Consider the following 19031-nt stretch of genomic DNA (forward strand, 5'->3'; position numbering starts at 1 on the left):
CATGCAACTATTCAGTCATCTCACCAACTGAGTTTCTCCACTAATATCTGGGCAGCCATTGTTGGCAATTGCTTGTTGGGACCTTGCGTCCTTCCAGGTAAACTTACTGGAAGGAACTACACAGATCTAATGTGTACTTCATTGCCTAGTGCTTAGGAGAAATGCCACAACTGTATTTCATGCACGATGATGCTCCCACACATTGTCTGCCTGCTTGGAGGCACCTGAATGCACATTTTACTAAGTGCTGGAGACACAGACGTGAACTAATTCCGTAACCACCTTGTCTGCCTGACATAAGTCCCCTGCGCTTTCACCCGTGGGGACATGTAAAGTCTCTTGCTTATTCAACTGCTGTTGTGAATGAACCTATTCTTCATAAGCACATTATGGCAGCCCTTCAGACAGCAGGTACAACACCTGTCATTTTTTTATCGTTTCTGGAATTCAATAAAGTGACAGAGACCTGCATTCAAGCAGGAGAATGTTACTTTGAACATTTCCGCTGATGTGTAACCAGAGAGCACTTTGAAAAAACCTGTTGGATAATTAAACTAGAGTGAAATCCACCAGTTAATAACTTCCAACACACAAAACATATGGTGAGAATAAACAACACAATTCTGAAGTGGCCAGATAAAGATGCTGTGAAATAAAATTATTCAGTAAGATATAGCTTATTTCTTCTTTCATTATTCATTCGATATAATAGAGTCAAAATATTTCATGTTGCAATGTCCTTCCAATTGCAATTGAAAAGAATTACTATAAAATAATAAATACTGAATGGAACATAAACTGACAACAAATTGAGTGAAAAATTGAAACACTAGGAAGCATCAAATCACCAACAGATAGCAAACTATCCAAATAATGAATTTTCACTCTGTAGCAGTATGTGTGCTGCAGCAATGTACAGTAGTTCACTCACAGCTAGTGATTGATTGTTTTGTTTAAGGGCATAAAAGCAACTGGGGTTATATTCGCCCAATTCAAAACTACGGAACACTAGAGATCCTTGGAGGGAACATAGGAACTAGTGGGCTGAGGTATGAGGACAGCAGCCTTGGCAGCAGCGCCAGCAGCCTCGTTTCCTGGCAGACCGACATAACCAGGAACCCACAAACATCACTGTGGCTCCATCAAGAGTGAGCAAGTGACAGTTTTCCTGGACCCATTGCACAAAGGAATGGGCAGTGTACAGAGACTTTGAAGGGTACTGAGCGAGTCTGAGCAGAGGACACTACTCAAAAGCCTGTGTTGCCAGATGTACTCCGTGGCCTGATACAGTACAAAGACCTCAGCTATAAATACTGAGCAGTGCACCGGAAGCAGATACTGAAAAACATCGGCACCAAGGACGAAGGTACACTGAACACCATGGTCAGTCTGAGAGCTATCAATGTACAGAAAGGTACTATTACAAAGTTCCATGCAAAGATCGTGAAACTGAAGGCAATAGAGCAAGGTTGGGTAGTGTCCTTAGGTAGCGAATGAAGGCCAAGGTGAACATGGGACACCATACAAAGCCAAGGTGGTGAAGGGTTCACACCCACTGGGAAAGTTGCAGGTAGTGTGAAGTTAAGCCGCCAGAGCAAGGGCCGAACGTGGACTCAAGGAGGTAATAGAAGAGGGACACACTCCTTACTGGTGATCAAAGGAGTCACAAAAGAAGGAGGCATAGGATGGGTGGGCGGCCATGCATGGCAGACAAACAGAATGCATACCTGCTGCGGAGAAAGTCACGGCGGTATGTCAGTGGTAGTTCAGCAGCTTCGGCATACGGACTCTCAATCAGGCTAGTATAAAAGGTGTCAGTGGCCAAACGGGTACCACGATGGTGGACAGTGTTGAGCAGCGTACGAGAACAGACATGCAGACACACAAACAAAGCACCCTTAGTCTAGTTTCAAACGGACAAGGGGCCGGTACAAATGAAGGAGATTGGTTCAATTTGCACACCCAGAAGTACCATTGAGGACACGTAGGATACAAAGAGCAACCACGTACAGCGGGCTGCCAGGTAAGACACATGGGAGGACCAAGAGAGTATCCTATCGAGCATGAGCCCCAGGAATTTCACAGTTTCAACAAATGAAAGAGCAACAGATGTAAAGATGGTGGGGGGAAACCAACTGCGCCACCAGAATTTCATACAAACGGTTTTGTCAGTGGAAAAATGAAAGCCATTGTCAAAGTTCCGTGAGTAAAGACGATCGAGACCTCATAGATAGCAAAATTGTCAACAAAAAGGGTGTGGGAGATACCCGGCGGAAGACAGGCCATTATAGGGTTAATGGCGATAGCAAAGAGGATGATGCTCAAGCCGGAACACTGAGGCACACCGTTTTCCTGGATAAAAGTGTCTCACAAGGCAGAACCCACACGTACATTGAAAATGTGGTCTTTTAAAAATTCCTCAAGGAAACAGGGCAGGCGGCCACAGAAGCCCCACGTGTAGAGAGTACAGAGGACACCATTTCTCCAGCAGGAGTCTTAGGCCTTCTCCAAATCGAAAAACATGGCCAAAGTCTCGGATTTCCGCAGAAAACCATTCATGACATGTACAAAGTGACGAGATGGTCAATCACAGAACGACGTGCTCGAAATCCACACTGTGCAGTGGTTAGTAAATTGCAAGACTTGAGCCACCATACCAGCCGGGCATGAATCACCTAGCAAACACACCTGGTGAGGGAGATGGGGCAATAACTACAAGGAAGGTGTTTGTCCTTCATGGGCTTAGGTATGGGTATGACAGTGGCTTCACAACAGCATCTGGGAAGCGAGCCCTCTGCCCATATGCGGCTGTATGTATTAAGCAGAAAGTGCTTGCCTGCAAGAGGAAGGTGCTGCAACATCTGAATGTGGACAGCGTCTGGTCCTGAGATGCGGGGATAGCGGTGAACTGACAGCATGATCCAGGTCCCTCATAGTACAGGTGGTGTTGTAGCACTCACGATTCTGAGAAGAGAAGGGCATAATAAGAGCCGCCTCCACTTGTTTCAGATGGAGGAAGGCCGGGTGATAGTGGGAAGAGCTCAAAATTTCCGCAAAATGGTGGCCCAAGGTGTTGGAGATAGCAATAGTGTCCAGGAAGACATCGTCTGCTACAGTCAGGACAGAAATTGGGGAATGGATCTTGGTCCCAGAGAGCGACTGGAGGTTGGCCCACACAACAGAGGAAGGGGTGGAACTGTTAAAAGAACTAGTGAATGAAATCCAGCTAGCCTTTTTGCTATCCCAAAGAACGCGACAACACTGTGCACGCATCTGTTTATAAAGAATGCAGCTTGCCATCATAGGATGATGGTTAAAAACGCGGAGAGCACATCTCCGTGCGTGAATTTTGTGGTGGCATGCCTCAGTCCACCAAGGGACTGGGACACGGTGTGGTAAAGGGGAAGTGCGAGGAATGGAACATTCAGCAGCGGTAAGGATGACGTTTGTAAGATATTCCACCTGGTCATCACAAGTGGGGAAATTTTGTTCTTCAAAGTTCGCCAGGGAGGAGTAAAGCCACTAGTCAGCCGTAGTAAGCTGCCATTTGGGTGTGTGCATTTGGGTGTGTGAGGAGTCGGAAAGGAATGTGGGTGCTCCTGTGTTAAGGCAGAAGAGGTTAAGTTGATTATGAAGGGTAGCTAAGAGGGCACCTCTGACAGGTTCTGGGAGAACCCCAAAGGCGATGATGCGCATTAAAGTCACCGAGAAGCACAAATAGGTGAGGTAGCTGCCCAATAAGCTAGAGGAAGACTTCCCTGGTGACACTGAATGAAGGAGGGATATAAATGGTACAAAGGGAAAAAGTCTGGTGAGGGAGTAAAAGGCAAACTGCAACAGCTTGAAGATGGTTAGTCAGGGAGATGGGTTGACTATGATCATCATCCTGAATGAGCAGCATGACTCCCCCACGAGATGGAATGCCGACCACTCCCCCATGAGATGAAATGCTGACCTCAGGGGGAAGATCAAAATGGATGGGGGAGAAATGTGAAAGCTCAAAGCGGTTGTGAGGATGCAATTTTGTTTCCTGAAGGCAGAGTACAAGGGGATGCTGCAATTATAAAAGCAGCCATAAATCCTCTTTGTGTAGGATCGATGGCTGCGAACGTGATGTAGGCAGTCTTCACAGGAGTACTCCTTCTGTCCTTTCCGGCCTGCTGGTTGTGTAGCTGGTGGCTTTGCCCCTTGAGACGATAGTTCGGTGGCTTGTTGTGCAGCTGGACAAGAGGACGGCGATGCTACCTTAACACAGGGTGATTTCACAACCTCAGAGCTGAAGTTGAGGTTGCATATGTTTGCGTGACCATGTCCTTCATGGACCGAGGTGTAACAAGAACAGAACTATAAGTGCCAGACGGTTGAACACAGGGCTTGCAACTTGAAAATGACTTACGAGCAACCAGATAAGGCACTTTTTCCTTTACCCAGATCTCCTACATAGCCTGCTCATCAAGATACATGGGACATCTCGAGCGGAGGCTGCATGGCCGCCATTGCAGTTGATACAGTGGGGAGGAGAAGGGGGACAACCGCCCTCGTGCACATCCCTAACACAGGTTACTAATTTGCCTGGGTGGCGACAAGATGTACTAGTGTGGTTGAAACGGCGACAAGATGTATTAGTGTGGTTGAAACGATGACACTGATGGCAGTGCATCGCATTTGGAATGTGATAATTTCATAGTCTGCTTTGATCTTGGATGGAAGCACCACTCTATCAAAGTAGAGAAAAAGAGTGTGTTTGGGCACTGAGGAGGAATGTACCTTTTTCATCACCTGATGGACAGCAATGAAACCCTGATCAGAGGGGTATGATTGGATTCCGGCCTAGGTCAGACTGTTGAGCAGCCTAGTGTAAATAACGCCACGGGAAGAATTCAAAGTTCTATGGGCCTTGACATGAACAGGATAGTTGTAGAGAAGCGAGGCAACAAGCAGTTGTTGTGCTTGAGAATCAGAAGTAGTCTCCAAAGTGCCATTCCGTAAACGAGAGCAGGATTTCACAGGGCTGGCAATGGCATCAACTCCTTTCTGAATAATAAATTGATTTACTGTTGTGACGGACTGACTGTCTTCAGTATGTGAAATGTGGAAACGTGGTGTAGCTTAAAGGATCTTTGAATTGGTACCCTCATTTACGTTTCACTGACATTAATTGTGAAGAGGAATGGCTCATTGCAAGAAAACCCCCCCATGATTGCCAGTGTCTCCGATGGTGTGCTCATTCCAAGTGAGGGGCCCCTTCACAAGGTGGCGCATGCGCTTTAGGTGATTGTTTGCACCTCAGGTCACACCTCTTGTAACACCTGGCGGAGGGACCAATCAGCAATTTGGGAAGGTAGCAGCCCACACAATCACCCCTCCCTGGGTCTGGCCTGTACCAGGGGGTACATGCGATCCCTACCTGTTGACCCGGAGCTGGGAGTTACACGTTACCCAGTCACCAGTTATGCATTAGACACGTGGGCTGGCCTTCAGGAGCGCACAGCGAGGACAAAGTAGAAGAGGAACGCCAAATGCCGAAATGGAGGAAGGATAGGAGAAGGGCCCCGTGGTAGCCAAGCACGAACCCAACAAGAGTGGCAAGACTCACGGGGCAAGAGCTAGTGATGTTAGAGTCAAGGTTCGATCACCGTAAATGCACTTGTAATAAGGATGAATGACAGGACAGCGAAGGAGTGCTACTAAAAAGAGAGATAAGATAAAGGCTAATGGGTGAAAATATAGCAATAATAAACTAACCTCAGACATGGAGAGAAAATGTCTCACTAGGGGCCTTGTGGCTTGGCCCCTTTTGAGTTTCTTCATGCTCAAAGTTTTTAAGGTCAATGTCCAGATATCAATTTCCTAAGTCAGTAAGATGTACTTTTCCAAAATACTTAAGGAAAGCAAAAAAAAAAAAAAAAAAATTGTTGTGAAGTATAAAAAACTTAAAAGTTTTTTTCCAAACGAGCCATCAGCAGTACACGTACCATTCTAGTCTTGTGACTGCAAGGCTGCAGACAAACACTTTTCACTTCTATTTGGATTTTATATTAATCATCAAATGAAGATGTGAATTAAATTATAACATTCATTTTTTAAAATTAAGAGTACCATCTTTTTATCATCAGTCACACAAAAATGGGACTATTCGTAATGAATTAATATCTGGTACCATTATGAGAAATGTGTTACCATTGAATGATAAACACATATAAAGCAATTTTTAACAACAATAAAGTCTACTTTCAAAGGTACTTTACATGTGTCTGTGTGCCATTAAAAGACTGTTCTATGTAGTTAGTAGCAGTTTATTATATTTCACTGTTGTTAAATCCATCCCCGATTTTCCATTGTTTAATATTATTGTTTGCAATAGGCTACTGTGTTTTTACTTATTTGTAATATCTAGGAATAGAAAATTATTCTTCCCCCATGAACCATGGACCTTGCCGTTGGTTGGGAGGCTTGCGTGCCTCAGCGATACAGATGGCCGTACCGTAGGTGCAACCACAACGGAGGGGTATCTGTTGAGAGGCCAGACAAACATGTGGTTCCTGAAGAGGGGCTGCAGCCTTTTCAGTAGTTGCAGGGGCAACAGTCTGGATGATTGACTGATCTGGCCTTGTAACATTAACCAAAACGGCCTTGCTGTGCTGGTACTGCGAACGGCTGAAAGCAAGGGGAAACTACAGCCGTAATTTTTCCTGAGGACATGCAGCTTTACTGTATGATTAAATGATGATGGCGTCCTCTTGGGTAAAATATTCCGGAGGTAAAATAGTCCCCCATTCGGATCTCCGGGCGGGGACTACTCAAGAGGACGTCGTTATCAGGAGAAAGAAAACTGGCATTCTACGGATCGGGGTGTGGAATGTCAGATCCCTTAATCGGGCAGGTAGGTTAGAAAATTTAAAAAGGGAAATGGATAGGTTAAAGTTAGATATAGTGGGAATTAGTGAAGTTCAGTGGCAGAAGGAACAAGACTTTCAGTCAGGTGATTACAGGGTTATAAATACAAAATCAAATAGGGGTAATGCAGGACTAGGTTTAATAATGAATAAAAAAATAGGAGTGCGGGTAAGCTACTACCAACAGCGTAGTGAACTCATTATTGTGGCCAAGATAGACATGAAGCCCATGCCTACTACAGTAGTACAAGTTTATATGCCAACTAGCTCTGCAGATGATGAAGAAATTGATGAAATGTATGATGAGATAAAAGAAATTATTCAGTTAGTGAAGGGAGATGAAAATTTAATAGTCATGGGTGACTGGAATTCGTCAGTAGGAAAAGGGAGAGAAGGAAACATAGTAGGTGAATATGGATTGGGGGGAAGAAATGAAAGAGGAAGCCGCCTTGTAGAATTTTGCACAGAGCATAACTTAATCATAGCTAACACTTGGTTCAAGAATCATAAAAGAAGGTTGTATACCTGGAAGAATCCTGGAGATACTAATATGTATCAGATAGATTATATAATGGTAAGACAGAGATTTAGGAACTAGGTTTTAAATTGTAAGACATTTCCAGGGGAAGATGTGGATTCTGACCACAATCTATTGGTTATGAACTGCAGATTGAAACTGAAGAAACTGCAAAAAGGTGGGAATTTAAGGAGATGGGACCTGGATAAACTGAAAGAACCAGAGGTTGTACAGAGTTTCAGGGGGAGCATAAGGGAACAACTGACAGGAATGGGGGAAAGAAATACAGTAGAAGAAGAATGGGTAGCTCTGAGGGATGAAGTAGTGAAGGCAGCAGAGGATCAAGTAGGTAAAAAGACGAGGGCTAATAGAAATCCTTGGGTAACAGAAGAAATATTGAACTTAATTGATGAAAGGAGAAAATTTAAAAATGCAGTAAATGAAGCAGGCAAAAGGGAATACAAACGTCTCAAAAATGAGATCGACAGAAAGTGCAAAATGGCTAAGCAGGGATGGCTAGAGGACAAATGTAAGGATGTAGAGGCCTGTCTCACTAGGGGTAAGATAGATACTGCCTACAGGAAAATTAAAGAGACCTTTGGAGAGAAGAGAACCACTTGTATGAATATCAAGAGCTCAGATGGCAACCCAGTTCTAAGCAAAGAAGGGAAGGCAGAAAGGTGGAAGGAGTATATAGAGGGTTTATACAAGGGCGATGTACTTGAGGACAGTATTATGGAAATGGAAGAGGATGTAGATGAAGATGAAATGGGAGATAAGATACTGCGTGAAGAGTTTGACACAGCACTGAAAGACCCGAGTCGAAACAAGGCCCCGGGAGTAGACAACATTCCATTAGAACTACTGATGGCCTTGGGAGAGCCAGTCATGATAAAACTCTGCCATCTGGTGAGCAAGATGTATGAGACAGGCGAAATACCCACAGACCTCAAGAAGAAAATAATAATTCCAATCCCAAAGAAAGCAGGTGTTGACAGATGTGAAAATTACCGAACTATCAGTTTAATAAGTCACAGCTGCAAAATACTAACGCGAATTCTTTACAGACGAATGGAAAAACTGGTAGAAGCGGACCTTGGGGAAGATCAGTTTGGATTCCGTAGAAATGTTGGAACACGTGAGGCAATACTAACTACTTACGACTTATCTTAGAAGAAAGATTAAGAAAAAGGAAACCTACATTTCTAGCATTTGTAGACTTAGAGAAAGCTTTTGACAACATTAACTGGAATACTCTATTTCAAATTCTGAAGGTGGCAGGGGTAAAATACAGGGAGCGAAAGGCTATTTACAATTTGTACAGAAACCAGATGGCAGTTATAAGAGTCGAGGGGCATGAAAGGGAAGCAGTGGTTGGGAAAGGAGTGAGACAGGGTTGTAGCCTCTCCCCGATGTTATTCAATCTGTATATTGAGCAAGCAGTAAAGGAAACAAAATAAAAATTCGGAGTAGGTATTAAAATTCATGGAGAAGAAGTAAAAACTTTGAGGTTCGCTGATGACATTGTAATTCTGTCAGAGACAGCAAAGGACTTGGAAGAGCAGTTCAACGGAATGGACAGTGTCTTGAAAGGAGGATATAAGAAGAACATCAACAAAAGCAAAATGAGGATAATGGAATGTAGTCAAATTAAATCGGGTGATGCTGAGGGGATTAGATTAGGAAATGAGACACTTAAAGTAGTAAAGGAGTTTTGCTATTTAGGGAGTAAAATAACTGATGATGGTCGAAGTAGAGAGGATATAAAATGTAGACTGGCAATGGCAAGGAAATCGTTTCTGAAGAAGAGAAATTTGTTAACATCGAGTATAGATTTAAGTGTCAGGAAGTCGTTTCTGAAAGTATTTGTATGGAGTGTAGCCATGTATGGAAGTGAAACATGGACGATAACTAGTATGGACAAGAAGAGAATAGAAGCTTTCGAAATGTGGTGCTACAGAACACGTAACTAATGAGGAGGTATTGAATAGGATTGGGGAGAAGAGAAGTTTGTGGCACAACTTGACTAGAAGAAGGGATCGGTTGGTAGGGCATGTTTTGAGGCATCAAGGGACCACAAATTTAGCATTGGAGGGCAGCGTGGAGGGTAAAAATCGTAGAGGGAGACCAAGAGATGAACACACCAAGCAGATTCAGAAGGATGTAGGTTGCAGTAGGTACTGGGAGATGAAGAAGCTTGCACAGGATAGAGTAGCATGGAGAGCTGCATCAAACCAGTCTCAGGACTGAAGACCACAACAACAGAAAATTATTTTGTTTTCTAGCTGATGTTCTGCATTTATGTACAAATTTTACTACGAATATTCACACTTCCATGCAATCCGTAATTAATAAAACATTTTCATTAGAAAATTATGATTCGATGTTAAGTTAGGTAATTTGTAATTTGATAAAAAATATAGAATTGAAAATATGTACAAAAGCTCTGTATGCAGCGCAGCAATAACAAGACAAGAACGCTACTGTGCAATGGACTGCTGCCTCTAAAAAACACACAGTGAGAAACAAACCAGCGACCTCGCAATTAACAAGGCGAGAATGCTATGCACACAGCTACACGCAGCTCTGTTAAGAACATCTATTTATTTTACTTTACAGCACTCTTTAATATTAAAGTAGATTTTTTTTTAGTGTTTTTGAGAAATCTATCAAACTGCTTTATCAAACTGATGCACTGAACTTTAAATTCTATAAGGATGAAGAAAATTTATGATGGCAAATCTGCTAGGTCTATTTTTTGATGTCTCTTTGTCGGACAGAACACAACAATCAAACATACAATGATAGAACTAAAAGGCGATCACACACAATATTACAGAAATAAATTTCATTAGTGAAACTTTACAATCAATTGCATCAATGCCAGCCAGTAAAATGCAAGATTTGGTTTTTATTTGCTAAAGAAAGTCAGAGCTTTTAAAATAATATTTATGTATCAGTCATGGTACTGTTGAAGAGCAGGGTACCTCAGTGAATTCCACTTATAATATTCTACTTTTCAAATAACTGAATCTTACAATAGAACAAAAGATGTCATTTGTTCAAATGAAATCAGCAGCCAACACAAAGTAACAATATTATCACATCAAATCAACTTGTTTACTCTGACATGTTACACACCTGACTTTACCCTGAATTACATACTAGTTACACTTAATAATTCAGAGTTATTTCACATGATCAGAATAAAATATGATCACAAGATGAGGCTTGTATTAAAGCTGAAACGATTTCCTTGCATGTATAAGGGTCCAACCCCCCCACACCTCGCTCCCCCTTTCTGAACACAGTATAAAACAAACATTAAAACCATCAATGACAACATACAATAATCAGACAACATGAAAAAGATACTGAATAGCCATGTACCAGGTACATTCAAAATAGAAAGAAGCTCTCACATTTCCAGACAAACGGTAGTATTGAAAAACCACAACACTTCAACAAGTCCCGTATGTATCAACTGGCAAAGACAGCAAATACGCGAGTGTTTCTCACCAAAAGAAGATGACTATGACTTTCATTCAAACAGTACTACTTTTCAACACAGTCATCAAGCCGAAAACCCAAAAGTTTTTCATCAACATTGTAGGATACACTGGGGAAGACTATGTTCCCACAAATTTACTTATTTCAATCTGTGGTATATGCTAATTGGGTCATTCCATGTCAATTCAACCAGGGGCTCTAGCTCATAGTCTCAGATTTGACTGAAATTCAGTACTCTAATTCTACCATGTGTGGAACACTCGTGTACAAAGTATTAGTTTCCCCTGCCAATTAGTTCCAGAATTGTGACTTGTTAAAGAAGGCGGCGTGATCCAGAAATTGTAACCCACATCTGGCAATCTATCTTCAGACCCAACTTCAGGTCTTAATAACTTTGGAACTATTCCACACAATCCAGTGAAATTTTTACAACCCAGTAACATCCATCTGGTGAATCAAAACACCAACAACATATTTCTGAGGGAAAATAAAAAATTCCAAAATGTGATTAAAAAAATGTAATACGTTAAAAGGTGCCGTCTATGCCAAATATAATTCACTCAAAAAGGGTATAAATTTTTTTGTGGTAAGCTTAATGTGGCCTAAACACACACAGAACTCATCATGCCCATATCAGTCACAAAAACTGAATTACATGTGCACAAAAATAGAAAAATTTGAAAAATTACCTGAAAAACATGGATTTTCGAAGTGTGGTAGCACAAAAGAGACAAGTGGTATCCAAGCAAAATTTCACACAATGCATAAGTAGACCATAATGATATATATCTCAAAATTTCAGCATGTTATTGCAAGACATTTGTGTGCAACGGAAGTTGGCAGATGTATTTGGTGATGTGGCCATTGTTTCACAACACAATTTTGTAAAAACATATCATAAACTGTTCTGCCTCTTCTTATCCTGTACCACAACTGTTTAATCACAAAGCAACAACATATAGACAGATTAACACAACCTATCATTAATGTTCACTGCACCTTAACTGCTAAAAACCAGTCGATTGTGCTTCGAACAGAAGTTCTCCCACACTTTAGCTACTGTTCCCTGTACATTGAGTGGCAAATTGCAGTGTCTTCCTGACACTGTGGTAGGAACTGGAATTGTCATAAGAATATGTTCAAAAGGAATCCAACACCTGTCTGCCAAATGTGGCCAATGAAATGATCTTGCTGGTCCCGCTGGTGCCATGAAGTTCACTAATACATCATCTTCAGGTTCACAGCACTCTGCAGCACATCCTAAGTAGCATTTGTCATCATAAATATCAATAACATAGCAACCTGGTTGTATGTTGCTGCTTTTGCTTCTGAATCCTGAGTCAGACACACTGTGAAGACACATGTTGTGCATGAACCTATAGTTATAACCGGACAGTCTGCTCATCTGCACATTGTCCGAGTCCGCTGGAGAGAAGTGATGACGGCTCCTTGTGCCTGCAGCAGTTTTAACGTGTTCTAGTCTGCTTTTTAGCAACTCTTCGAGTGATTTCACCTCATCCTTCAAACATAGAAGGATTGTATGCCAGAGATATTTTTCTGTACCCAGGTAAATAATTGAAGATGTGTTAGAATGTGACCTTCTGTAGGGTGCTGCAGACTAGCTCGTGATGCCATGCGCTTTTTACATTTCTACCATGATTTGTTACAAAAAAATTCCATTCTGCGTGAATCTGAAAATCGTGGTAATGCACTGGTAGGAACTGATGTCACACACTAGCAGCTTCATTGCACCTTTGTAATCCAGACCAGAATCCTTTATAGCAGCAAACATTAGCTTAGCATTTTAATGGGTCTCACATACACAAACATTGTGTGTGCCCCTTGCACTTACAGGCACAACCCATTTTGGCCAAAGATTGAAAAAAGATGATAAACATACTTTGGTATTGGGATACTTCTCCTTGAAACCTACATATAGTTCTGATATGTTGCATAGCAATAGTCTTTTTTCATCTGTACACGCACATTTCCCATATTTTTTTTCCAGGCATTATTTGGCTGTAGTCATTATTTTCATAAAACTCCGACACTAGCACCTTTATTTCTGAACTCAATTGCTTACCGTGAGCCTGCTGAAGTTGTGGAAGCACTCCTTGGGTTGCTTTTATTTTCCAAACTTGCTTTACCATATATGTAGAAACATTGAATTCCTCTGCAGTGTAGTCAATAGACCAGCTGGAAGGTGAAAGGATAAGAATAGCTACTTTTTTCTGGTGTGTGGATATGGCACATTTTTCTTTCAAATCATGCACAATTTTGTCCAAATCAGAGCATTTCTGGCATGATTTCTGTTCTTTTGGAGCAGATAGTCCTTCCTCTTCCACTATTAGTGTGTCAGCTAATTTGTGTTTTAATTTCATTTGAGCTTCTTTTATTTTTCTTCTACGATAGCTGGGCTTGTCTCTTTTCCCAACTTTGTGTGTCTTCATGGGAGGCAAACCAAGAGCTGTCACTGAAGTATTTAATTGCTCATCTGCTGTGGTTGTAGGTGGCAGATACTCTTCATCACTGTCATGTAAATTATCAGAATATTCTTCATTTTTTAGCAGTGTAACACACCTGGAACATAACTTTTGTCCTGGTTTCATGTTAAGTCCCATGCACTGATTCACTTTCAATATTGATTTTATATCAATTTCTCTGAGGCTACACTTCACTGTCTTCTTATGAATCCGACACAGTACTGACCAGTCTGAACTAGAATCTTAAAAACATGAGTAACCTGTAATTGTTGCTTGTTTCCTTTGTTGTTCCTGCCTAACAATGGCTCACTCTGTCCTTGAAAACTACCATTGTTTAACTTTCTGTTGCCTAATGGTTCCCAACAATTGCTGCAGCTTTATCTGAAACAAGCTGTCTGCATCATCACTATTACTTGTTAAGTCGTGTTAAAAGAAACGTAACCAAATACATCTCTGTCAAGTTTTATTGTACACAAATGCCTTGCAATAACAAGTTGAAACTTTGCCACATATTATATTATGGTCTACTTATGCAGTGTTTGAAATTTGACTTGGATATCACTTGTCCCTTTTGTGCTACCACACTTACAAAAGCCATGTTTTTCAGGTAATTTTTCAAATTTTTGTATTTTCGTGTGCTTGTAACTCTGTTTGTGTCACTGATATGGGCAAGATGAGTTCTGTGTGTGTTTAGGCCACATTAAGCTTACCACAAAAAAATTTATACCCTTTTTGAGTGATTTATGTTTGGCATAGAGGGCACCTACACCTTTTAACGTGGTACATTTTTTTAATCACATTTTGGAATTTTTTATTTTCCCTCAGAAATATGTTGGTGTTTTGATTCATAGTGTGTGTTCTCCAAGTGGATGTTACTGGGTTGTAAAAATTTCACTGGGCTGTGTGGAATATTTCCAAAGTTATTAAGACCTGAAGTTGGGTCTGAAGATAGATTGCCAGATGCAGGTTGCAATTTCCGTGTCACGCCACCTTCTTTCACAAGTTATAATTCTGTAACTAATTGGCAGGGGAACTTAAAATTTTGTATGAGTGTTCCACACTTGGTAGCATTGGTGTGCTAAATTTCAGCCAAATCTGAGACTATCAGCTGGAGCGCGGGCGTGCACAAGTGTATACCTGTCCTTTTTTCCCCCTAAGGTAAGTCTTTCCGCTCCCAGGATTGAAATGACTCCTTACCCTCTCCCTTAAAACCCACATCCTTTCATCTTCCCCTCTCCTTCCCTCTTTCCTGACGAAGCAACCGTTGGTTGCGAAAGCTTGAATTTTGTGTGTATGTATGTGTTTGTTTGTGTGTCTATCGACCTGCCAACACTTTCGTTTGGTAAGTCACATCATCTTTGTTTTTAGAAATACATTTATAAAGTAAGTTATACGAGTGTCAATTCCATGTTATGTGGTTCTTTAAGAAATTATCCCAACTTACCACTTAAGATGCTGTTTATATTTGGTGTTTACCTGTCTATACCTGTTTTAGGTAACTCCACAAATTCAATTCTCAATATTTAGGAGACCCTTCAGTCCAGGTTGTCTAAATTTAGTAAAGAGGATGCAAAAGTTTTTGTCATGATGGGGCTGACGTCTTTTGTTGAGCAGTTAAGCTTCCTGAAAGTTAGTACATTAGTTCTACAGCTTGGATAGCATAAGTTTTTTAAGAGTGCTGATATAGTATACACCACACCAGCAATCCTCAAATTCAACATAAAATTACACCAAGAAAAAATGTTGCAAGTTCAGGTAGAATGTTTTCCTGAAGATGGTGTCACAGAAAGCTCAGCTTACGGGAGTTTGTTCTCTGTTAGTTGCTTTGCGAGATACACGACGAAGTTTAGCCATCAGGAGTAGATCCTTCTTGAGAGAGTTGGAGGCTAATTTGCTCCAGAAAATTTATTGCTTGATACTTAAGTTTTTTTTTTTTTTGGGGGGGGGGGGGAGGAAATAGGTGGGATAGGAATTTCATTTGTTTGTATTCATTTTTCATTCAGTTTGTATGTTGATATTCATTTTTCGATAATCTGGATTTTTTTATACTAGGTACCTATTTATGGGTATGTTTGCTGTCAAAAAATGTTTTAACAACTTCTGCAGTTTTTTATGGATATACTCTGAAGTGTTTAGTATTGGATTTCATTTTATGTTTACAGGTAAACAAGTAACTGATACCCCATGAAATTTCATATTTGTGTGTGATTTGGTTTCTTTGTGAATACTTTATTTTCGTGGTTGTGGGTGTAGTGATTCTCATTTTAGCTATATATGTAAAGTACATCAATACCAGCATGTTTTGCAACTCCTATCCCCTGTAGATACCACTATTTCACGATTTGTTGGTAATGGAATGGTATGTCACTTTACCTAACATCTACAAATTCATTCACAATAGTGATAATAAATGTGTGCTATTCCTGGAGGATTTGTCACATTTAATGTGAGTTGCATTTTTGTTTAATCTTTGTCTTTATTTCTTTTTTGACAGAGAAGAGACTATATGTTCCACACAAATACTACGAATTCCTGTGGATGTCTCTTTAGTAACATATTGATTTTGACATTACTGAAATTTGGATTTTTTTTTAAATGTCAATAATTGTTTCTATTCAGAGCTGGATATATGATGCTGTGGTTGCCATTCTGGATGTAATGGAGTCACTGCTGATGCCTGATATCAAATCCTTTGTTATTTCCTAGTTTTTCCTTCACAGAAATCACAATCATGAAGAATGCAACCTTTAATTCAAGCAGGTCAACTAACAGTTTTTGTCAATTCTACAAATGGCACAAACACATAAGGAAAGTAATCCAAAGGATTCAACAGCAAAACATTGTTTAGGTCTGAGGTTGCCCAACAGACTTTGGAAACGTCAATTCTGAGAGGTAAACGTATTCCACAATCAATGAACAGCACTTCCAGATTGTTTGACAACAATCCCTTTTTGCCCTTAAAACTGTATCCTAGTATTACAACGTGAACAAAGTTTCGTCATCCTCAAAAAAAGTTTATCACTCAATTTTCAGTGTCACACAAACTTTACTCAGGATTTTCCCATAAAACAATAAATCCCATGATTAATGAGTTTGTGTATTGTTTCAATCATTCCCTCAGAAACTCTATAAACGCTGTGCTTGTCTCTGACAGATCTACAGTTTGGTACTGTAACTATGTCTGAATCGGAACTTACAATGTGACTCAAGCAAAGTTTCGTTTTATATTCGAACAAGAGCTCGGCTGTGCATAACACAATTCCTCTTCCCGTTAAATCACATTTTACAATTACAAAACAGGATTAAGCAGAAAATGAACAACTGTGTTTCTTCATTTCTGCAATTTTACATGACTGTATCATCGAAAATGATGAGGATATGTGGAAACAAAGTCAAACAGAAGTATGACGTCTTGTACAGCAAAATGTGTGGCTACTAATGAATGTTGAAGGATTGAGCATTGGTTCAAACTGCAAAATATGAAGTTAAAATTTTCTGTAGCAAGTCTCTATGTCGCCCCACATCCACTAACGGCAAACAAACTCTTTATAACAAGTACTTCAGGAAATCACTTCACCTGACGCTAGAACATTTTCACTGAGATGGGATTGCCTGAAGAATTCCCCCCCCCCCCTCCCCCAAGAAGAAGTGAATACGCCTACTGTCAACTATCTTAAAAGTTTTATACCTTACATCATTCACACTAATGAACTAGTGTACTATCAGGGACGTAGGCCTATTTGCCAATTCGATGAAAGATAGCGACTCAAAAATGAAAAAACCTTTACCATCCTAGTCTCAAAAATTCGACAAGCATGACTTCCGCTGTTCTTAAATGGAAAATAACTACTATCAACAGCCAATAATCACCTATGATACGAAACTTCCATATATCTAGATATAATCGACAGTAAGGCGGGCAACACTGGACTGCCTAGCATGTAATGACCTAATATATTCAACCAAGTAAACAATTGTTTTCTTGTCATATTCAGCTATTTATCCTCTTTAATACTAATGCTGATGTAATATTACTTTCACTACCTGAATTCAATCTCGATCATAATGAACTGACAAGCAGTTGACCTGTTGATACACTACACCACATACCCTATTCAAGCCTATATTTCGTTGGATGATGTTTACAAAGCTCAATTTTCTTTTACATAAAAAGAATGTCTCGAACACGGCTTCCTTTCTCCGCCACACGAATATTTAACAATACAAAAAATATTGACACTTCTAGTAATTCCAAGCCACGGTGTTACTACGTGTCAAATCCATCCCATACCGCAACAGAAGGCAGTCGGTCACCTACTCTTGGAACGTTTCGAAAATACTGAATGGGGGTCCGAAGCTTATTAAATGACACATGTACCAAATAAACAATCGTCCTACATAAATAATGTAGACATGATTGCTTGATCGATAACTTATACTGCGAAAGAATGAAAACAGATTTGATTGTTTGCTTTTATTTAGGTGTCTATCGTTAATAGAGTCCTAGAACGAATACGAACGTCAAATTTAATATCATTAATTCAGCCTACCTTCCTTATGTCACAATATATCCTCCAGTTAACACGGATCACTTTCAGCGCTTATCCTTTGTTTGTTTGAAATCACGAATTTAATGTATCGGACAGCGGTTCACTTCTCTTCAAATTATTGCAGGTTTTCACAAAACACCACGTATTTTCATGTTACCTTACAATAACCATACGGTATCCAATATCCATTTACAACGGACGATTGTAGATCGAGATATTCCACTCCAGTATCGCTCTTATGTGCTTTGGAATTCGTGATCAAAAGATCGATCCTAGCAGTCTAATGTCAAAAGAAGGCATTTTTTCAAGTGGTAACTTCTCAGTTCATATATAATTTTTTTCTTCAGAAATAGATAAATTTATAGACTATACAACTCACAACTCACTGCGTAAAATCCAAAACAGCAAAACCTCATCTTTAGTGATTTGGCGAGACCCATATCAAGATCCTTGTTCTCTTAATAAGTTTCCGCTTACGTAACATTACGTAACAACAGACAAAATCAATGCTGGGGTGCAGAGGGACACCAAACCTATTCACTAATATCTGAAGGACCGTATTTATCACATAGTTTTCGTCACTGAAATTGTAGAGGCTCTAGTATGCTTTATTTGTATCACAAATTGAGAGGTCAGGTCAATAAAACACTCTTACTATATGTATATTTTGTTTTCCTCAATTCCCATTTGCTATAAGAAATTCTACTTTGGAATACACTCTGGACCAAAAACAAGTTTTTATCAACAACATGAAAAAATGATAATAATAATAATAATTTAACTGTCATTATGTCATTACAGCAAAAGGTTAACACACATACATAACACAATACAATTGATAATTCCAAAGAAGTATAGATCTGATATTAACATTACACCATTATATAAGAATTGATAAATTACTTCATATCGTGGAATGGCTGGGCAACTAAGCAGTCGTGCAGTAGTTTTTTGAACACTTGTTGAGATAGATCTTGTACAACTTGCAAAAAATTATTAAATAGTAATAGTTGTATTAGTCTGTGGAGCATTCTATATAATGTTATAAGATAACTTATGTTTTCATGGAGTAAAA

At 40.1% G+C, this 19031-nt stretch overlaps 1 protein-coding gene across 1 annotated transcript in view; it reads right to left on the reverse strand.

Moving 5' to 3' along the window:
- LOC126235964 (transcription elongation factor SPT5) overlaps positions 1-18146 on the reverse strand; it is a 28032-nt gene extending 9886 nt beyond the window's left edge. Inside the window, exon 1 of the mRNA XM_049944935.1 lies at positions 17957-18146. The gene's annotated coding sequence lies outside the window, so the exon portion shown is untranslated. The remainder of the gene's footprint in view (positions 1-17956) is intronic.
- Positions 18147-19031: the final 885 nt, after the last annotated feature.

This window comes from Schistocerca nitens, chromosome 2 (assembly GCF_023898315.1).
Source record: "Schistocerca nitens isolate TAMUIC-IGC-003100 chromosome 2, iqSchNite1.1, whole genome shotgun sequence".
NCBI classification, from domain to species: Eukaryota; Metazoa; Arthropoda; class Insecta; order Orthoptera; family Acrididae; genus Schistocerca; species Schistocerca nitens.